Below are 23,102 nucleotides of genomic sequence, written 5' to 3'. Positions count from 1 at the left end.
TTGCTTGTGTATGTGTGATAGGCGCAGACATGTGCCACAGAGATTGCTTACTTTTCACTCATCATGGGAGGCCACTTGCTTTAATGTTGGGCCGTGCCAGTTCCTACTGCACAACAGTGAGTCAGCTCTACTACAGGGCTCCCCACCCTCTAGAGCCTGCCTCCCACCCATCCCGCCCCCATGTCAGTCATCACAGCACCGAGTTGAGTTCCCTGTGCCATACGGCAGTTTCCCACTAGCTGTCTATTTCTAAGTTTGTTTTAAAGCATCATCTCACTTTAGTTTTCATGTTGACCGTGAGCTGTGAGGTGGAATGGCCTCCAGTGTTCGGATGAGGACACAGAAGCTTGGCAAGGTTAAGAAATGTGCCGCAGGTCACAGGGCCAAGGAGTGGTCAACCCGATCTTTGAGCCCAGCGTTCCTTGTGACCCCAGAGCACGGGTTCTCAATTTCTATGATTTATGTCTTCAAATGAGTATCTGAGAAAAAAAAACATCAAAACAGCAGACACCACATCAGTTTGCACTCATCCTTAGCAGGTACAGAGAGACAAGCTGCCCGTGTGGGGCCCCTGCTGCCCCACGTGAATCAGGATGGCCTGTGTGACTGGTCGGTGAAGTGGTGTGTGATTGCCACGGCTGGGTCAGAAAGGCATTGTGACCTTCACCTTGCACTCTCCTGGATCCCCCTCTCTGGGGGCAGCCAGCCACCACCTCACGAGGACCCTCAAGAAGTCCTGCGGAGCGGCCCACGGGACACAGAGCGGAAGCCTGCTGCCAACAGCCAGGACTGCCCACCGGGCCTGCGAGCAAGTCAGCTTGGAAGCGAGGCCCCCGCCCAATACGCCTCGGACAGCTTACAGTCATCTTGACTGCAGTCTTGCGAGACAGAACTGTCCAAGAACCCCTGCATTTGTTACACAGAAACAGCTAACTAACATAAAAGGGGAAGATGTTCTCAAGGGAGAGATTGTAACAGTGAACCGTGATACCTAAGATGGATAAGGAAGGAAGTGAAGAATCGTAGGCTGTGCAGTTGGATGGATATAACTGAACAAAGTCAAAACACCCTGTCACGGTGTACACCCAGGCCCTTACGCGCTCTGACATAATCTCTCGCTCACTAAGCATGTTCCACCCTGGTTCCACTGATGCCGGTGTTCCTTCAACAACCCAAACTCACTCCAGCCTGGGGACTTCTTGCAATTGCAGTTCTGTACCTGGTACCTTCTTCCTCCAGATCATAGCATGGCTGGTTCTTTCTCATTCTGAGTCTCAGCGTTAAAATAGCTTATTCAGAGAAAACCGACTCCTGTAATGACCCCCCTGCTCCCACTAAGCTATCCTGCAACATCACCCTATTTTATTTCCTTCATATCCCGTCGCCCTGTCTGAAATGATTCTATGTATTTGCTTGTCTGGTTACATGTCTCCTCAACAAGCGTGTGAGAGGGCGGGGGGCTGGAACTTTCCCGGCCGTCCAGGGGTGAAGGCCTCACCTTCTAATGCCGGGGTGCCGGCTGACCCTTTGGCCACGGAGGGGTCACAAGACAAAACTGCTGGGTGGGTGAAAAGCAGCAGATGCGGAGGACAGCTTGCATTCTAACACAAACAGTGCCCGTTCCGACGACAGGGAGATGCTCGTCAGACGGGAACTGGGGACACTGGGCAAGCAGACAGGCGGGGCCCAGACAGCTTCCGCCGCGGAGGCATGCCTGACTCCCCTCCGGGAAGGACGCCAGGCTCTGCGGGAGCAGATCGCAGCTTCCGCCTGGAAACGGCGCTGCCGGCACCTTAACGAGGGTCCGCACGTGTCGGGGAGAAGGCGGGAAGGGGTCTCCCCCTTGACAAGCCCTCCGTCTGATCCGATCTGGAGAAACTTCGGGGGGACCTGCACTTGGTTCATCGTGACCTCTGTGGCCCCTGAATATGGGCACACAGCGAAGCCAGGGTTATCTGGGAAGCCGTTCCTCCAATTTCACAGAACACAGTGCAGCTTAAAAGACAATTCCACCAGAATGTGAGTGATCTCCTGTTCATTCGCTGCCACATATCATTTCACCTTCCAGCCTAACTGGACCCTCTGAACCTGATACTAACACGCTGTGGGCAGCTAGAGCCTCAGTAGCCTCCCCCAATTATGGATTTACAAGCTGTTGGCACAGCACATTCAGGCACTTTTTCACCGTTAAAGACAAACCCAGGGATGGAGTGGATTCTGCGCCCAGCTGTGTGTTGCTCAGCGTCCACAGTGGGGCGGCTCAGGCTTCAGAGGCTCTGCAGCCCAGTGCCACGTCTGCATGAATCACTGTCCTCTCAGAGCGGAGCTCAGCGCACTGTAGGACCTTAAATTCATGGGCGATGTCCTCACCAAAGAAGTTAATTTCTGTCCTGAAAGGGAAACATTACCCTCTTTCAGATGGAAGGCATTAGTGTATGTTTTGAAAGCTGTTAGCACAGCAATAAGGAATTCATCTTCATAGTCAGGGACTGGGGTGATTAATAACCAATAATTCTTAATAAGAGTCTGATTTATTGATATGTGACAGCTGTCAGCCCACAGGCATTGTGTGTAGCAACTGGAATGTCTTCATTTCATTCCACCTGAAACACGACTCTCAGAATGGGCCCATGAGTCACTTGAGTGGTGTAACCAGCCTTAGAAATTGAAAACAGCAGACCCAAAAAGGAAATGAGAAGATATATCGACGATCCTTTTCTGACAAAAGATATACAGTATTTATGGGGCTTTCTTTATCCTTTCAAAAAAAATTTTGGTCTTTTTTTTTCTTACTACACAATGTAAGTAGTACATCATGATTCTTTTTGATCATCAAGACCAATAGGCATAGCCTGAAGAGATCATCTTATGCAAGTCTCTCCATTTAAAAATCAGAACTGTCCTCCTGAATCCATCTCCTTTCACTAGAAAAAAAAGTTCATGAAAGAGCTCTTTGGGATTTTCAGTGGAGGTTTAGGCCTTTTGTTAGGCTGAGGCAGGCTCCAAGGACAGGAGAGGAAGAGGGGGAGAGAAGTTCAAGAACAAAAAACTGGAAGAGAAGGCAGAGAACAGGAGAGGTGCCGAGCGGAAGCGAAAGCCAAAGAAGTCCGCGTGCCGAGCAGCGTGGGTCCCCCGGTGGGGAGAAGCCGTGTGGCGATGGCTGGGAAGGGGCTTGAGAAAGGGCGCCCCGCGTGGAGGCTTCGCTGGGGTCGCTCACACCGCCCTTTCCACTTCTTTGCTTCCCCAGCCGCATCCATTTCTGCCCTCCTCTCTCCCTGGGAGGCTGAGCTCCGTGGTCCTCCAGATCCTTTGCCAGTGGCCGCATTTGGATGCGGCCAGCGGGAGCAAGTCTAAGCAGGAAATCAGAGGATGGGAAGTGAGACAGGCCAGAATGTCGCTTCTGTCACCCCTCAGGTCACGTGTCCGCCACCAGCTTCACCCCACAAGATGACATCTCCCTCTAGGGGGCCCAGCCTCACCATCAGCCTTCACTGGGCACCCGCAGGAAGCATCTCCTCTTCTTGCGCTCTCAGGCCAAGTCCTCAGCAGGGGCAGTGTTTCAGAAAGGTCTTTCAAGTCAACGAAAGAAATGAAAGAAACAAATGTTTGTAACCAGCGGTTACCAGGTGCTCCCAACACGAACTCATTTCCCCCTTAAAAAAAGAAAAGGACTAATTCCCCTTTTCCTACAGATAAAAGACATCATCATTACATACTAAGCACCAAGCTAACTTTTTTAAGTAAAGACAAAGCATTCCACCAGACAGAAGAACTTTAAGCCCTGACGAGATGACCTCTAAGAAGAAAGAAGTGATTGTTTTTTCTTTTTTAAAAAAACTTTTTATTTTGTATTGGGGGATAGATGATTAGGAAAGAATGTTGTGATTGCTTCAGGGGGCCAGCAGAGGAACTCACCCATACAAATACAGGTGTCCACTCTCCCCCAAACCCCCCACCCAGCTGCCGCGTAACACAGCAGAGTCCCTGAGGCCCGCAGCAGGGCCTTGTTGGTTATCCATTAAATACAGCCTCGTGTCCCTGTCCATCCCGGACCCCCTAACTACCCCTCCCCCATCCTTCCTCTCCAGCACCCATAAGTTCATTTTCTAAGTCCGTGACTTTCTGTTTTGTAAGTTCATTTGTATCATTTTTTTTTTAAGATTCCACATATAAGGGATGTCTTATTTCACCTTTTCTGTCTGACTTCACTCAGGTCCATCCATGTTGGTGCAAATGACACCATTTTCCTTTTTTATGATTGACTAACATTCCATTGTACATATGTACTGCATCTTCAGAAAGAACTAATTTTTTATTAGAAAATAAAAACATTTAGAAATAAGCCAAAGGAGTGTGAACTAGAGCCTCAGACGTAAAGGTGGCAACTAGATTCACTCTTCCACGAAGCTTAACTGGAATCTGAGGACAGTTCTCTGAACCACATGCCCAGACCAACGTGTGAACTCATTGCTTAAGCCAAGGAAGGAAGCAACCAAGAAACAGAACTCAAAAAATCGTGTTGAATTCCTCTGCCGAGCCTTGGATTGCCAAAATATTTAAACCAAGGATCTTTAGGCATCCTGGTGAGACATTTTTTCCCCCATATATTTTGACCCATAGCTCAATTGTAAACCCCCTGAGTTAAATTATGTCCCAGGAATGATTACGCCCAAGAGCAGTTGTGATAAAATTACTGGGTGAACTGATCAGGAAGTTTGTGTGCAGCAAATTAATAAAGTCAGAATGAGGAAAAGTGTCCACTGTGAATGGGGCCAAAATCCCTTCTTGGGAGCAGTTTATCATGAGCTATCTGACCTACTTTTCCCATCAGCCATGCCTTCCACTAAAATTGTATTTGAACTCTGGGGTTCACATCACAGACTTAGGACTAGTTTATTATCTCATAACTTTGAAGAAGACTAATAAAAATAACCAATTAAAAAAGTGGTCAATTGGCCAACAATAAGTGATGGAGAAAATGGAAGAGGAATTTGAAGAGAAATAAAATAACTAGTTTGGAAAACAATTTTATAAAGACTTAACATGCTTCTTAAGGGCTTTCCTGGTGGCTCAGTGGTAAAGAATTCACCTGCCAATGCAGGAGACACAAGAGATGTGGGTTCGATCCCTGGGTTGGGAAAATCCCCCGGAGAAGGAAATGGCAGCCTGCTCCAGTATTCTTGCCTGGAGAATCCCACGGACAGAGGGGCCTGGCAGGCACAGAGGCAACATGCTTCTCAGGGTTGAAGACCTTTATGTGTCAGACCCAGTAAGCATCACAAAGCTTTAAAAGATTCTGATTTGACAGTAACACTCTTTCTCTTGAAGAAAAGGCTAATGATAGCCCCCGACACACAAGAATCTCTGAGGCCTCTTTCCCAAATCCAGTCATCATCTGCAGCAAACCGAGCCTGTGCTATTTCTCACCATGTCTTGTGCTGTTTCTTGAACCCTGACTGGGATAATTACAGACTGTTATGGGAATGTCCTGAAACACCTCAAGGAAGGAATGTGTTGCATGTAAACTGGCTCCTCCGTGGAAATCCATATAAGTACATGGTGTCTGGTCCACGGAACATCAAGATTCCTTTGCTGTCTCCATCTCTCTTCTTCTGCACGTCTGGGCCAACTCTGCAATATTCGTGTGGGGACAGGAGTTCATTCTTAACCTAAGGATGATCAGTTCACAAGGTCAAAAGGGTGAGTGAGCCTCCCTCCCCTTCCCCTCAGCTACCAGCCTGTCAACAACTCAGGAGAGGCCGCCTCTTTGAAAGGCACCCCAGAGCACTCACCTCTGCCCCTGCCGAGCTGCTTCCTGTTGGAGACCCTGCCGAAGATGTGTTTCCTCCGCTCTCTCCTCTGAGTCTTGGACTTTTAAAGAAACAATTGTGTGTGCTCAAACGCTCAGTCGCGTCCAACTCTTTGCGACCCCCTGGACTATAGCCTGCCAGGCCTTGGAATTCTCCAGGCAAGAATACTGGGCCAGGTTGCCATTTCCTTCTCCAGGGGATCTTCCCGACCCAGGGATGGAACCCAGGTCTCCTGCCTGGGTAGGCGGATTCTTTACCACTGTGCCAGCTGGGAAATCCTAGTGGCAACAATTAAAAGAATTCAATGTTTTCTGGGTCATGGAAATGAAAAGGCGCTAGTTTGAATTCTTTTTTCTCCTCTCTTCTTCAAATGTCATAATTCTTCCCAAATTCCATGCCGCTCAAAACATGACCAAGATACATTTTTCACATAAAGTGCGACATTGTTTCCTGATATGCCCAGCACAGACAGTTAACGCTTGGCTTGACGCACCTTACCACCAACTGCAACACACACAGACACCCACACACATCACACGTACATGTGTGTTTAGCCTCAGAAGAACGTCAAGGATGTGTTCACTTATTGATGAGATCATAAAACATATATTCCCCTAAAGGTTTTCATCTCAGCTACTTTAAGGCTGATGGGACTAGGATCTGATTTTTTTTTTTTCCACAACAACCTAAAAAAATAGTTGAGACCTGGAAAAAAATCGCGTCCTACCTATGAGAAAGAAATATCAAAATGACATGTAACAGACGTTTAATAAGTATCTAGAAAATATAAAACTATGTCAGTAACCAGCTGTTACTCAAGTTAGTACTGATACATATACATATGTGTGATAGTATATGCTTGTATGAGCATGCATCAGTGCTAACTTGATACATATATATATATCTGTATAGTATGCACTTATATGACTATTTATGTGTATATAAAAATATGATTTAGTGTGGCATGTGCTGAAGTTGAATCTGTTATGGTATGTGGTAGAAAATTCCAGCTATAAGAAGACCCTCTCTTATTTTTCTAAATTTTTATTGAAGTATAGTTGATCTGCAGAGTTGTGTTGGTTTCAAGCATACAGCAAAGTCATTCGATTATACATATGTATGTCTCTGTTCTTTTTCAGGCTCTTTGCCCTTATAGTTTATTACAAAATACCGAGTACAGTGCTGTATGCTACACGGTTGGTCCCTGTTGGCCGTCTATTTCGTATATGATTGTGTGGATCCGTTAATCCCAAACTCTTCATTTACCCCCGCCCCACCTTTCTACTGTGGTAACTATAAACTTGTTTTCTATGTCTATGGAAGACCCTGACTTTGAAGAAAATAAATTTATGGGAGAAAAAAATGGGGTGGTGGGCAGACTCAAAGATTTACCTGCATTTTGGACCAGGCATCTAAAGAACAACCCAGAGCAATCATTTTCTGCTTCCTGTTCACACGTTTTTCGCATATTTCTTTTAATTAGCTGCCTGCCTGGCCTGTTTTTCGCAGCAATAGGCCCCCTGAACTCGTGCCCCGGGTATTTCGTGAGCTCTGAGTGACGGTCCCATTCTTCTCTAAACCCAAGTCTGATGCGCGTCTTCTAAGCCCTGCTGGGCTCCGCTCTGGCACCAGTGGAGGCGGAGACAGACCAACAGTGTCTCCTCGCCCAGCTCCCTGGCAAGAGGCAGCCTGGCTCCCCCGGTGAGGGTGAGGATCAGTGCCCGGGGAACCCGGTGACCTCCACTCCCCGACCTGGTCTGAGTGAGTCACACCCAGACCTGCCGTTGCTTCTCCTAGCTGGGTCTGGCGAGCCCGACAAACAGGCAGTTTGCCTTTTGATGTGTCCAGGCACAGGAGTGACTCAGCCCGGCCCTCTCCAGAGGGAGCGCGGAGAAGCTCTGGAGGGCAGGCAGCCTTTGTGAGGTCTCTGCTCCAGCCGGGATGAGGGCTCTTCAGTCACTCTCCCCCTCTTTCCCTGAAAGAACCGGAGGATGAATCACCAGCTTGAAGGAGCCTGTTCCTTCCTTCCTAATAAACAAAATTCAAACCTCCAAGCCCCATTAAACATTCCCTCTGACACGGCCTGAATCCCCACAGACGGAAGGCATCAGATGGCGAGGAGCGTGGTTTGCCCAGGTAAACACACCTTCCTTGTGGACTGCAGGTTGTTTTCCACACGGGGTTCTAAACCTGGGAGGTGGTGGAGGCAAGATCTGTGAACTCTGGGAAGACAGTCGCCATCTGGGTGGACGTGTGTGTGCGCGGATTTTTTGGGACGAGATTCACAGTGTTTCTTAAGTTTGTGCTCAGAACCAGGCACTGTCCTCAGCACTCATTTAACCCTCCCAACTCACTCAGGAGTTGCTGCTGCAATTTTCCTTATCCCCATCTTACGAATCTTAAATTAACCAACCAATAAAACCAACCAACAACCAGGAGTCAGACCCGGCACACCAGTTTCAGCACTGCAGCGCCTCCTGCAGTGAAACAGAGGTAAAGCAGCTGATGGGTCCTCTGGTTCCGGCTTCCCTGGGGCTCAGATGGTAAAGAATCCGCCTGCAGTGCGGGGACCCGGTGTTCAGTCCCCGGGTTGGGAAGATCCCCTGGAGAAGGGAAAGGCAGCCCCCTCCAGTATTCTGGCCTGGAGAGTCCCGTGGACAGAGGAGTCTGGTGGCTATAGTGCATGGGGTCGCACACTTTCACTTAACTGAACCTAGTCTGAGTGGGAAACTGTGAAGAGAATTTAGACCCAACAAAGGAGAAATGGAAAGTGATCTGGGGGCTGTCTGTTGCTTAGGCTCCCAGGTTATTTAGCATACTTTCCTGGGCTTAGTAGGCAAAGCTTATGTAAAAATCTTACGAGCAACAGCTGCCTGCAAAATTCATCTAATATCCCCAGAAACCGGCTTTCCTTCCTTGGATCTTTGATGTCCCCAGACAAGATACTCTGTTTCCCCACTGTCATTTCACAGAGAATATATTCTCTAGGGACACACACAACTAGGGAGGTGGGTCTTCACAGGCACAACAAGTTCACATTGAATGAGATAAGCATTGTCCACAGTCCACTGTTTCTCTCTCCCAATGTAATGTGGGATACAAATTTATTCTTGGTTCCCAGGTAGTTCAATCAGTAAAGAATATGCCTACAATGCAGGAGAAAGTGAAAGTGAAAGTTGCTTTGTCGTGTCCAACTCTTTGCGACCCGCTACAGTCTATGGAATTCTCCAGGAATTCTCCATACTGGAGTGGATAGCCTTTCCCTTCTCCAGCGGATCTTCCCAACCCAGGGATCAAACCCAGGTCTCCCGCATTGCGGGCAGATTCTTTACCAGCTGAGCTATAAGGGAAGCCCACAATTGCAAGAGACCTGGGTTTAATCCCTGGGTCAGGCAGATTCCCTGGAGAATGAAATGGCACCCACTCCAGTATTCTTGCCTGGGAAATCCCATGGACAGAGGATCCTGGCGGGCTACAGTCCATGCGGTTGCAGAGTCAGATACCACTTAGAGAACAAACCACCACCATCTTGGTCACAGGCTCTGGTGGAAGGAGTCAGAGTCCTGTCTGTTATTTAATGGTTGGAGCAAGATGCCTGTAAAAAACATTAGCCATGGAAGTGTTAGTGGTCCTAGTACTATTTATACTACTTATGGACTTTGTTTATGGGCCAGATACTGTGCTAGAAGTGTGACATATTTTACATCATTTAATCTCCACAACTTTCCATGGGAGGTTCTCTTATCACCTATGTTTTGCTGATTAGAAACAGAAGTGGCCAGAAGTCAAGTAAGAAGCTGACTAGAGTCACACACGACAGAAATTCTGACTGTGAACTAAACCAACGTGACCAGTCACACGAGGCATCTGCGCACCACTGGGTCTGGAAGTGAGTGTCTGTATATGAGTGTTTATCTGTGTGTATGAGTGAGCATCTGTGTGTATGAGTGTGAATCTGTGTGTATGAGTGTGTATGTGTCTAACTGGTCACCCACATTTTCTTCGGTGAAAACTCACATTTCTATCTCCCATTCTTCAATTATAATGTATCTTTCCGAAATGGTTTGAAGCATAGAAACTAGTTTAGCATTTCTTTGATAGACCACGTCTGCTGAATGATTTTATTGATGAGTGTTTTAGAGTAAACACATTTGTTCACCAAAGGGGAAATATGATAATCTGGGGAAACTGCCTTGCCTTTAATGAAAGACTTAACCTGAAACTGAAATTCATGGGCTTATGACTCATCTCTGACTCACTCTCCGAGTCTGCTTGGAAATCCAGGAGAAACACTTACAGCCCAGCTGGGTGTCCCACGGCTGTTTTTCTGGTTGTTGCCTTAAAGATGCAAGGACGGAACCAAGAGACAGAATCAACAGTGCGTGAAAAATGCAACCAGCCTCGCAGGCCGTGTCTTGTTCCAAGTTCAGAGGTGGAGATGGTTCCAGTGGCTGCTTTCATGGAGGAAAGAGTAGTATTTGGATATTAATGGTTTACCAAGTTGTATTTTTTGTTCTATTTTTGAACTTTGCTAAGCAAAAACCCTGCACCTTCTGAACCTGGACTCTGAACATCCTCTCTCTAGTTTACTATAAAAAGAAGATTCTTTAATAAAAACTAGGGGTGGGATGAGAGTTTAAAACATTCTTTAATCTTAATAGCTTTCCTTGTGGTTCCTGAATTTATGGCTGAACAAGCACAAAGGGGTGAATGGTAGGCAGGAAACACAAGTAAAACATTGTCTTCACTTGAGGTCCTGATTCAGGATGAAGAATTAAGGAAATTATCACACCAAGGGTGCCTGACCTGAGTAAACAGGGCAGCCTTGGAAGAAAAACAACACTTGACAGGAAGTGAGGTGGGAGCTCTGCTGTCAGGAAATGTGTGGACTGCTGGAAGATTCTGCGGCCCAGGTCACCAACAGGCAGGCTCTTAGCCAACTGCGGGCCTCAGGAAGGTTCTGCTTGGCTTGTAGGGTGTGTCTTAAACTTTTGAATTCACCAACGATTTTTTAAAATCGGGAGGTTCCATTCTCCAAACCGGGACCTTCACTTCCGTTGGAAAGTAGTTCCCGCGCATCGCCGGCCGGCCTGGTAACTGAATCCCTGAGGAGGTCGGGTCCTCGCTGGTTCGCCCTGCGCTCCACCGTCTCCCCTGACCTCCCGCCGCCCGTTTCACGCACTGACACTCCCGCCCCACCTTCCACGCCCTGGGCGTTGGCATGTGTTAAAGGACCAGGCACAAGCCCTTCTCTTCACTCCAGTCCCCACTCATGTGCCTCCAAAACGGAAAAGAAACAGTTGAAGAGGTAAAACTCTGCCTATAGATTTCTTCAGCTGTGAAATCCGGTGAGAGCAGAGCCCCACACCCAGCGCATCTCATGTCCTGAAGCGTGGCTCGGCGCCCCGAGCGTCTGCTCCTCCCTCTCCAGCAGTCCCCAGAGGAGAAAGATGCCTCCTCCTCTAGAATCAGCCTCATTTCCCTAGCTATTAGCAACAAGCATCCTCACGGATGTGTGTCTCAACGGAAACCTCTGAAAAAGCGCCCTAGCTCTTGTGATGTTCTTCTCCATTGTTAAAAAGCAGGACTGCTTACAGCGTTGCTTCAGAGTCATAAAGCTTGGGGTTGTGTTTCCCTTTGAGCAGCTCCTCAGCACTCCCACTGTGGATGCAGGAACCTTCGGGCAACAAGGAGATGAGGCAGCGCCCCCAAAGGCCCTGCACCCCGACACAGAGAGTCTGCCCTCTCTTTCACGACTTTACAGACGTGTCCTAGGAGACAACCCGCAGCCTCCACGGTAGGCACTCCGACCCCAGGACGCTCAGCCTTTATCAAGCACTCGACGAGAGAAACAGGGGTTGCAGAGGCAGTGAGCTGCCCTTCTCATCTATTCCTCCAGATACAGGCTTCCTAGAAACGGAACTGAAAGCAGGAGGCAGCACAGTGGTGAGGGGCTCGGCTCCGCAGCCCAGAGACGAGCAGACAGACGGCGAGCACTGACCCCCGATCCACCTTTCAGTGGCTTCCCCGTCAGGGGGCAGGAGTATAAAATGACGCCCACCCAGCAGGAGGGCGGCGGGAGTTAAAAACAAGGAAGCATACCACGCGCTGCGCTCAGACCCTGGAATACGTCGATGATGACAACCATATTTACTGGAAACGGAGCGCCAGGCTCTGTTGCCCACTTTACCCCCTCACAGCGCACCACGGGGCTTGCAGGATCTTAGTTCCAGCCGGGGCTTGAACCTGCGCCCTCAGCAGTGAAAGCACAGAGTCCTGACCACCAGACGACCAGGGAACTGCATCATGCTTCTTCTTTAAATGAGAACCAATAATGGGCTCAGAGATGTTAAGTAACTTTCACAAGGTCACACAGCAGTGAAATGTTGGAGCCAGAATCTGAATCTAATGTGTGCCGTCCTAACCACACTACTGCCTACTTATTTAATGTTCGTGAAAATATTGGAAGCTGGTGCTATCGATGGCTCCATTTTACAGATGGGCAAACTGAGGCACTGAACAGCTGAATAACTTGTCTCAGGTCACCTGGGTCAGGAGTCTCTTATCCGCTGTCCTGCACGCCAGGCACTACACAGAGCCCTCCACATATGGCTCTATTTGATCTCTGCAAACCATTTAAGAAAGGGATTATCACTCCGTGTTATAAATCAGGACACGGAGACTTGACGACATGGTGTAAGTTGCTTCTGGTTGTTATTGTTTGGTCTCTAAGTCGTGTCCAACTCTTTCGTGACTCCATGGACTGTAGCCCGCCAAGCTCCTCTGCCCACGGGATTCTCCAGGTAATAATAGCATTTCCTCCTCCAGGGTATGTTGCTGACCCGGGATCGAACCCCCGTCCCTTGCATCGCCTGCCCCGGCAGGCGGATTATCACTGAGCCACCTGGGAAGCCCTGTTTCCAGGCACACAGCAGTAAGACAGCATTCCTGCGATCCAGCTCTGGCTGCAGCTGGCCACAGAGCCCTCAGCGGCCACAAACCCAGTGGCTGCCTCCCCCGTCCCCCAGGCCCACATCACAAGTGGCCTCTTCTCTCCCTCCCCCAGGTCTCTCTTCCTCTTCAGTCTAAAAAGCTAGGGTTCTTTAGAGCTGGCCTCACGCTGGGACGAAACTTTAACCTCAGAAACTCATTTAAAGGTCACAGGTCCCGAACAGAGACCTGGAGGTCTGCCAGTGATTGCCAGCTGAACCTCGTCACCTCTAACTCATTGCAGTCACTGGGTTCACGCGTTACAAAACCCAGTGACATCTTCTGCTGACCTAGGAGGCAAGCAAAAACTGCTCTCTCACCAAACAAGTAGAAAACTCAGAGAAAAAAGTTCACCCCTTTGAAAAGTCTTCATGTAAATGTAATTGGTCCCAGCTAAGGGACTGATCAGTTAGCTTTATAAACTTACCTAAAAGTAACAGTTTTCTCCCTAAAACTTGGAAAACCTCAGGAAGCTCCAAGGTAGATAGATACTCAGATTCTGTCTGTTTGCTTAGGGTTTGTTCAGGGAAGCAGAACCAGGGTGAGAGATCCAGAGGAGGGATTGCTTACAGGGTGGACCTTGTCCAGCAGTGGAAGCACAGTCAGGACTCTTCACTTCAGAGTCAGGGTTTCTTCACTTCCCTCTTCTAAAGCCTGTGCAGATTTCTCTTGCAGGCAACCCTGATTGTGTAATTGTATGAAAGAAACCTCTTGTTCACGGGCGATACTTGTTGAGGGTTTTAAAAATAAAATGGTGAGATGTCTGCAACGTGCTCTCAAATAAATAATTTTGCAGAAAAATAATGTTTGTATATACTATATTGTGCTTCCCAGGTGGTGCTAGTGGTAAAGAACCCGCCTGCCAATGCAGGAGATGTAGGAGAAGCGGGCTCGATCCCTGGGTTGGGAAGATCCCCTGGAGAAGGGTATGGCAACTTACTCCAGTATTCTTGGTTGGAGTATCCCGTGGACAGAAGAGCCTGGTGAGCTACAGTCCAAATTGCCGCAAAGAGTGGGACATGACTGAGCGACTTAGCACACATGCATATACTATATTACGGGCTTCCCAGGTGGCGCAGTGCTAAAGAATCTGCCTGCCAATGCAGGAGGTGCAAGAGACGTGGGTTCATTCCTCGGGTCAGGAAGATCCCCTGGAGAAGGAAATGGCAACCTGCTCCAGTATTCTTGCCAGGGTAATCCCATGGACAGGGGAGCCTGGCGGGCTACAGTCCGTGGAGTCGCAAAGAGTCGGACACGACTGAGCACAAACACACACACATTATATTAATGTACCCAGTACATGCGACATAATACACAGTGTATCTCAGAGACAGAAACAGTAAATGTGGCAAAATGTTAATCTGAAGAACGTGGGTGAAAGGTAAAAATGACATTCCTGGTGTTCATGAAACATCCTTTTCCAACATGTTTGCAGTTTGAGATTTTCAAAATAGAAAGTTGAAATTTTTTTCCAAAGTGCCTGAATGAATGCATGGACCAAGAAAATGCCACATCTACACACAGCGGAATATTATTTGGCCTTTAAAAAGAAGGAAATCCTGTGAAGTGCAAAAACACGGGTGAACCTTGAGCATACTGTGCTAAGTGAGAGAAGCCGCGACAGAAGGACAAATATCCACCTACATGATCCTCATGGGCAGGATCCAGCTGCATGACAGCTTTACCATAGCTCAGCTCACAGAGCGAAGGATAGAATCCTGCTGGTCAGCTGCTGAGAAGGGGCAGATACGGAGTCGCTGAAGGGTGTGTCCATTAAGATGAGTAACTTCTGTGAATGTGCCTACACCATGGGGTCTGGAGATAACAGAGGGAAGCGCTCACGTGACATGTTCTTATCGCAGTAAAATGCAAAAACAATTTTTTAACCCAACCCACCACAAAACCATCCACAAGAGTGGACTGTTTCTGAGTTGCCACCTGGCTTCCTGGGAGGATAAGCCCTTTGAGGAATACACTGGCCCTCCCTGTCTTTGCTGAGTCAGTTCAGGGTCAGACATGTCACCTTTCGCAGGGTGTGCTGAGCCCGTAACTTACGAGATAATGTGTACAACGTTATCGGCTTTGGATTTAATCCACGTTATTGTAATGCACCGCTTTACTTACTCACACACACGTCCGTGGTCACCCGTGGGGTTTGTCCCCGTTGACACTGATCTCATCCATGAACTTGATGCCTCACTTGCCCCTGTTGTCAAGTCACACTTTAACCGGAAGGTCGCACACCTCCTTGGCCTCCCTGACCTCCCGCAGGAGGTCAGGAGTAACTGCCAGGCCTGAGTCTCTCTGTGCGTCTCGTCCTCCTGCGGACTGGCTACAGCGAATGGCGGAAACACTGCTGGCCCAGGGAGGCAGCGACGCTGTGGACCCGACCTGGGGGCTCGGCCATCCGGCCAGCCTGCGGCCCATCTCCCGGCGCGGTCCCGGGGCGGCAGGACACCCGCCGCCCACCCGAAGGCTCGCGCAGGGGACGCAGCCCCGGGACAGCCACAGTCAATGATTAACTCAACCCCGACCACAGCGCGCACTGCATGACCTCTCCTGCGAACCCAGCGGAAAACAAGTTCTAGCACTCGGAACTGAAATCCATCCACCCAAAACCTTTTACAGGGCCTTCAGAGCAGGAGGAAACGGCTGCTCTGAAAAACGCACATCTAAGCATAAGTGATAAACGCGTTTTACAGTCCCAACACTTTTATCACGAGGAGAGAGAACAGACAAAACAAGTAATGAAACATGATTTTTAAAATTCTGAAACATCTCAAGCATACAGAAAAGCATTCACCACCCAGCTTTGTCAGATCTTAATGTTAGAGTCGTTTAGACCCTAAGACTTTTCTGAGAAATAAAATAATACAGATAGAGTTGAATTGTTTCCCCTTTCGGGCTCCGCCAGTGGCTCAGCGGTCGAGTCCGCTCGCAATGCAGAAGATGTGGGTTCTATCCTGGGTCGGGAAGATCCCCTGGAGGAGGAAATGGCACCCCGCTCCGGTATTCTTGCCTGGAGAGTCCCGTGGACAGAGGAGCCTGGAGGGCTACAGTCCACCAGGCCACAAAGAGCTGGGCATGACTTAACGACTAAACAGTGACAAGTCCCTCCTTTCTCTTTTCTTGGAAACAATGTCTCTCCTGAATTTGGTATCCATTATTCCCAAACATGTTTTATGATTACCACCTGTGAACATATTCATAATGTACGGTTCTGTTTTTAGGTTTCAGGCTTCACGTGTCTTTCTGTGATTTGCTCTTTATTCAACAGTTAGCTCTTGCGATCCTGCCTTGCTGATGCGGTTCATCTGGGCTCCAGCTCAGCTACTTTAGCTTTGGTGTGAGGCTCCCTTGAATGACTTTGTCCCGATCTGTTTCCCGATCCTCTGGCTGCTGGGCCTTCGGTTTGTTTCCAGTTCTCACGCTCTCACGTTGCCCTGCTGTCAAGGTCCGCGTGCTCTGCTCGAGGGCTCCTCCGGGACGTCCCTGAGCTGCTGGGACACGGGGCTGCACTTGCGCTTTCTGATTCAGTTCAGTTCAGTCGCTCAGTCGTGTCCGACTCTTTGCGACCCCATGCACGCCAGGCCTCCCTGTCCATCACCAACTCCCGGAGTTTATTCAAACTCATGTCCATCAAGTCGGTGATGCCATCCAGTCATCTCATCCTCTGTCGTCCCCTTCTCCTCCTGCCCACAATCCCTCCCAGCATCAGGGTCTTTTCCAATGAGTCAGCGCTTTGCATCAGGTGGCCAAAGTACTGGAGTTTCAGCTTCAGCATCAGTCCCTCCAATGAACACCCAGGACTGATCTCCTTTAAGATGGACTGGTTGGATCTCCTTGCAGTCCAAGGGACTCTCAAGAATCTTAAGCAACTTGGCCAGAGCCATACGGCAAGGAATTGGTGAACACAGGATTTGGATCATCCCCCTAAGCTGCATAGCCTCAGAAAATTTATTTCCTTTGTTTCCATTTCCTCACCTGTAAAAAGCAGGAAAATCATCACACTGGTCTAGTAAGGATGGATCTGATGATACAGTACAGGTAACGCAGAACAGTCTCAAGCACATGGAAAGCCCTTCAACAATGATTAGCTATCATTATTTTTCTGTTTTGTAACTCTGCTGTTTAAGAATGTTATAAATAATCTTAATGTTAAAATGAAAAGCTAAAATTGGGGGCCTCTGCTGTCACAAGTGACTCATTCTAAGGGCTTCAAATAATTCTGGCCGCCACTGTCTCAACTCAGCGTGTCTTTATCGGTGCAAGATAGTGCTAACTTTGGGTCTGGCTATAGCCAGCCTCACCAGTTATCCTGAGCACCACTATTGTTAAAATCCACAGGAACAAGCGATGCAATTGAATGTGTACCCCCAGTTCAGAAGAAGGAGAAATGACTGAATAATTGCCTAGGCCTCCAGAGAGGAATGGTAAAAAGGTTTTGCTTCATCAACAACTTTACATTATAATTAGAAAAATGTTGCTGGCCTCTGAAGAACTAGCCAGTATACAAGATATTCAAATATATTCGAATCATAGGATTTCAGGTCTAGAACAGCTTCAGAGATGACAGAGTAAAATAGTTTCAAAGCATCTTTTAAGTGAGTTTGGGAAACACCCCATCTTGGAGATTTAGACCATACACTGGCACATGAAAGGCTCTGGGAAATCCATAATGATCTTTAACTCAGTTTCATTTTCTTGGCTCTCACGTCCCTCACTAACTGGATCTCAACATCCTTCCATTGTCAAGACCCCCTGCCCATCCTTGGGGGCCAGCATCCCACAGACCTCGTTCCCTTTAGGGCTCATTGAGCTAAAGAAACTATTTTGCATACGAGGAGACAGACCCAGAGGCAAGAGGGCAGCTGAAGGATGGGGCTCGCCAGTGCAAGGTGCAGCCTTTCCACGTCACCCCATGCATTTCCCTTTCGGGAAGATAAGAGCTCCTTACCTAACCCTGACACCATCCCACTGGCGGGAAAAAGCAAGTCACATTCTTACAGATCTCAGCATCTGTGCTTATAGTCAAATGCTTTCCCCTGCTCTCCTACACCAATGGTGGTGGTGGTGTTTAGAGGCTAAGTTGTGTCCAGCGCTTTTGCAACCCCATGGACCATACAGTCTGCCAGTCTCCTCTGTTCATGGGATTTCCCAGGCAGGAAGACTGGAGAGGGTCTCCTTCTCCAGGGGATCTTCCCGACCCAGGGATTGAACCCACGGCTCTTACATCTCCTCTACTGCCTGCGGATTCTTTACCACTAGCGCCACCTGGGACGCCCAATGATATTGGCACCGATTAAGTGCTGAGTTAAACAGCTTAAATTATTACTGTAATTCTTACAGCCTGTGGTTATTACCCCCATTTTATAGATGAACTAACAGAGGTTTAATAAGAAAACCAGCAGAGCGGGCACTTGCCTCTTTGAAAGCCCTGGTCCTTCTATATATGGCAGTAAACTAACTTAGCCTGTTTATTGGTGATGAGTAAGAAGTCTTCCCAAGGAAGCCTCTAGAGGAGACAAAACTTTCCAATTTTTATTAATGATTATTCATTATCCTGCCAAACAAAAAGAATGCCATCTCAATTTACACTTGCTGGAAAGACTCCGAGATAGAGTAAGCCAGTCTCAAGGTCTCACAAGAGTTACAGGCACAGCCGGGACCTTGCTCTGAAGTTCTACTTCTCCAGCACAGCAGGGGCTGTCTGAGCCATCTGCCGGCACCTTCCAGGCCGGTTTGTAGCATCCCAAGGGGGAAGCGACTCGGTTTTGGTGGCAGAGACAGGCTCGCACCCCGGGGCCACCCCGTCCTGGTGATGTGCCCTCAGGCACGTTAGTGATCCTCTTTGAGACGCTGTGTCCTCGTCTGCAAAAGGCACAGCTTGTATACTGTATTGGTCTTTATCTTTCTGGCTTACTTCACTCTGTATGATGGGCTCCAGTTTCATCCATCTCATTAGAACTGATTCAAACGAATACTTTTTAATGGCTGAGTAATATTCCATAGTGTATATGTACCACAGCATATATATGGAATTTAGAAAGATGGTAACGATAACCCTATATGCAAAACAGAAAAGGAGACACAGATGTACAGAACAGAATTTTGGACTCTGTGGGAGAAGGCGAGAGTGGGATGTTTCGAGAGAACAGCATCGAAACATGTATATTATCTAGGGTGAAACAGATCACCAGCCCAGGTTGGGTGCATGAGACAAGTGCTCGGGCCTGGTGCACTGGGAAGACCCAGAGGGATGGGATGGGGAGGGAGGTGGGAGGGGGGATCGGGATGGGGAATACATGTAAATCCATGGCTGATTCATGTCAATGTATGACAAAAACCACTACAATATTGTAAAGTAATTAGCCTCCAACTAATAAAAATAAATGGAAAAAAAAAAAAAAAAAGGCATGTGCGATGCTTGGCACACGACTGACCTTCAGTGAACCCCTTACCCCTTACCCGTGGGCGCCGCGGACGCGGGCGCCTCTTCGGTGCCTCGGTCTCGACCAGTTGCGGCCCGGGCGCCCCGCCACCTGTGCCCTCGGAAGGCGTGTCTCGGCCCTCCCCAGCGAACCCCCAGGCGGAGCGCGCTCAGCCCGAGCGCCCCGCCGCGGCCTCCCGCCTGCGGAGCGGGGCTGTCCGGGAGCATCCGAGGTTCGAGGCGAAGCTCAGCGTCCGGCGGGCACCGATCCCGGGTCTCCGGGCGCCGCCGGCCTGGGGTGTTCACAAAGTCCGCTCAGTCTCACGGTTTAACCTTGTCCACCCGATTCACGCCACCGTGTGAGACCGGTCCCCTGTGGTCTCATCACTCAGCGTGGAGCTTGGGACAGAGCATCACGTTCATCACGTCTGCATCTTTGGGTGAGACTTCACTCAGCTTTTCGGCTATTAATTTTTTACAATCTGTATTTTTTTTAAATTGGAGGATGATTGCTTTACAATGTTGTGTTGATTTCTGCCATACAACAGTGCCAATCCGCAGTAACTCTATATAAATAGAGCCATAACCACACACACACACACATTCATCCCCTCCCTCTTGAGCCTCCCTTCCACCCCTGTTCCATCCCATCCCTCTAGGTCGACACACAGCACCAGGCTGGGCTCCCTGTGTTATCTGACAGCATTTCACTAGCTAGCTATTTCACACATGGCAGGGTATACATGGGCTTCCCAGGCGACGCTAGTGGTAAGGAATCCAGCTGCCAGTGCAGGAGACCTAAGAGATACGGTCCGATCCCTGGGTCAGGGAGACCCCCTGGGGGAAGGCATGGCAACAACTCCAGTATTCTTCTCTGGAGAATCCCACGGACAGAGGAGGCTGGGGGGCTACAGTCCATGGGGTCACAAAGAGTCGGATACGACTGAAGAGACTTGGCACACACACGGTGTATATATGTCAACGCCACCTCTCAACTTTTCCAGCCCTCTCCTTCCCCAATGGTTTCCACAGGCCCATTCTCTGTATCTTTGCTCCTGTTGGGCTGTTAATTTTATTAGTTATGTAAGCTCCAGGGTTTGTCTTGGAGCTTTGCTGTTCCTTTAATGAGAAGGGAAAGGGAGGTAGAGAAAAGGGAAATATTTGTGGAGGGATGTCAATGGGCTTTTGTGCTGTGATGTATGAAACACCGGCTTCCCAGGAGGCTCCGTGAGTAAAGAACCCACCTGCCAGTGCAGACAGTTGTGGAGATTGTCTCCATCACTTGGAGACACAAGTGATGTGGCTTCAATCCCTGGGTCCAGAAGATCCCCTGGAGGAGGGCATGGCAATGTGCTCCAGTATTTTTGCCTGAAGAATCCCATGGAGAGGGGAGCCTGGTGGGCTACAGTCCATGGGGTCACAAAGAGCTGGACACAACTGAAGTGACTCAGCATGCACGCACGCACGCACGTACTAAAGGCAGTGAATCCTCATATTCACTTATCAGGGTTTTTGCTCAGAGAAGTCAGGTAAGGTACCTAAGGAGACAGCTAGCCAGCAAGGCTCCTAAGGTTTGGATCCCGGTCCACGTTGTGCAGAGCTCGAGGTCTGGGATCACATGGCCCAGCCAGCAGCACCTCAGTGAGTCAACCACGGACTGGGCTCTTACGGTCTGTGCTGGTGAACCAGTACAGTGAAACCCCATTAAATCATGCCCCACGAGGTTTAGTCCCAGAAAGCAGTACAAGAAACACAATCTACTGTTAAAAATGAATTTCAGATTTTTACATAAATTTCTCTACTGTAATTAGGGAGTTCAGTCAAGCAGGGAAGACAGATGTGAAGTTGAGTTTGGCCGCATAGATGCTGCAGTGTGGAGCAGACGGGAACTGGCCAGGCAGAAAGGAGGAAGAGATAAATCCCGTGTGCCAGAGGCAGCAGACATTCCAGCAAGACCCTCCCCATCTGCCCACTCCTTCTCTATCTTGCTGACCTCACCCCCGGCTTGCTTTCAAATCTCTTTACATCCCCCTCCTAGATACAAGTTGGCTGCAGAACACACACCCTCTCAACAGCATCCCAAGCAGGGAGCTTCTTCCTATAAAAATCAGGGAAGAAGACCATTCCCCAGAAGCACTCAGCAGACATTCCCAACCATATGCCCCACTGGTCAGGCTGGGTCACCTCCCCACCCCCAGACCCCTGAGCTAGAAGCCTTCCATTTCCCCCGGCTCTTCACCCTTTCTTCAACATTCTGTGTCGACCAGTGAGGACTGCCTATAAGGACGTCGGGTCCTCCGCACCCGCTGACCAGTTTCAGTCAATGGGGGACCACTGCAGAAGGTCCTTGTGAGAAAAGACAGTGATGAAACAGGGGGGGGGAATCCCCCAGAGGATGTCTTCCCAGGGCGTGCCCTCAGGCTGACTGTGAACTCCTCTCCTCTGGAGAAGGTCCTCCCTACTTGCATACCAAGTTGCTTCCGTCACATCCGACTCATTGCAATGCTAGGGACTGCAGCCCGCCGGGCTCCTCTGTCCATGGAATTCTCCAGGCAAGAACACTGGAATGGGTTGCATTTCCTTCCCCAGAGGGTCTTCCTGACCCAGGGTCGAACCTGTGTCTCTTGCATCTCCTGCGTTGGCAGGTGGCTTCTTTACCACTAGTGTCATCAGGGAACCGCCTCCCCCCCCCCCCCCACCCCGCATTTGACTCTCCTAAATTCTGTGATGACTCTCCTGTGCCTTTGGTCTAGGGAAGGTACAGCTCTGTTGCTGCTAGCCTATAATTGCTTCACTATCCCTTGGAGTCACATATGTTCACACCCCTATAAATATTCTATTTTAAATAACCCCTCCTAAATAACTTTGTAACCATCTGTTGCTTCTTGGGGTCCTGATTTGCTACAACTTGTCATTGCCAAAAAAGAACCATGATTTAGATCAATCCTATTTTGTTACTGAATCCAAGTTCGACCTGCTCACCACAGGACAGGCCCATAATCAGGAGATGAGGTGCTGAGGCATGGAATAGCGACTTTATTTGGAAGACCAGGCATCTGAGAAGACGGTGGACGAGTGTCCTAGACTACCACGTTATGGGGGTCTGGATGCTATAGGATCTGTTATAGAACAGAGACAGGGAGGAGGTGAGGAAGTAAAGTAAAAGGCCCGTAAGTCTTGCGGAATCTCTCCTGGCTTGGCCAGCATCAGGAGGGGATGTGTTCATTTTTTTCTTCTCTGCCTCTGTTCACAGGTGGGAGGGTCAGAAGGTCTCCCCGGAGCTGAATAAAGGCACTTCAGTTTAACGTTTCGGCAGACAGGCCATGGTGTGTGCTCACAGCTACAGACAGCGTCCACTCAGAAATTATAACAACAAAGGCTACGGAGAGCTAAGGTTATAGTAACAGCGGCAGATGGACGGCGTCCGCCAGCACCCGCTCCCGTTCCAGCCTCGCCCCGGCTCGTCTGCTCGTCGCTTTTGGCCGCGGGGTCTTCAGCCGCGCAGGCGCGCTCTCGCGGCGGCACGTGGCTGACGCTTGCGGGGCGGTGGGCGGGCTTCTCACTGGTGGTCTCCGTCAGCGTGTTTCCCCGAACAGAAGCGGCAAGGGCTCTTTCCTCTGTTCTTCATATTTCCCTTTCCTGACAGCCAGCACGCCGGGGTGGGGTCTGGGGTTATGGCCTCACGGTCAGAACTGCTGCAGAAAAAGGTAAGAAGTGGGACCGGCCAAGGCAGAGGCGGGGGCGGCGAGGGGAAAGGCAAGAGACGGCGGAGACGGCGGCTGTGCCGGCTGGGGCCGGGGTCTCTGGGGCCGGGTAACGTGCAGACCCCGGTCCCCGTGTCTGCCTGGGTCCTGAGACCGCACGGCCAACAG

The 23,102-nt window shown here is 49.4% G+C and overlaps 2 long non-coding RNA genes across 2 annotated transcripts; one reads left to right on the top strand and one right to left on the bottom strand.

Moving 5' to 3' along the window:
• Window positions 1–3,210: 3,210 nt before the first annotated feature.
• LOC122682191 lies at window positions 3,211–15,336 on the bottom strand. The gene is made up of 3 exons (XR_006337255.1): window positions 14,929–15,336; window positions 3,480–3,569; window positions 3,211–3,350 (listed from the first exon to the last, which is right to left on the bottom strand). It is a non-coding gene; the product is annotated as an uncharacterized LOC122682191 (long non-coding RNA).
• On the top strand, window positions 6,683–10,576 carry LOC122682192. Its single transcript, XR_006337256.1, has 3 exons — window positions 6,683–7,946; window positions 9,577–9,699; window positions 10,078–10,576. It is a non-coding gene; the product is annotated as an uncharacterized LOC122682192 (long non-coding RNA).
• Window positions 15,337–23,102: the final 7,766 nt, after the last annotated feature.

This window comes from Cervus elaphus, chromosome 23 (genome assembly GCF_910594005.1).
Source record: "Cervus elaphus chromosome 23, mCerEla1.1, whole genome shotgun sequence".
Classification (NCBI taxonomy): Eukaryota; Metazoa; Chordata; class Mammalia; order Artiodactyla; family Cervidae; genus Cervus; species Cervus elaphus.
Note: the sequence above shows the minus strand (reverse complement) of the source record. Positions and strands in the feature narration are given on the sequence as shown.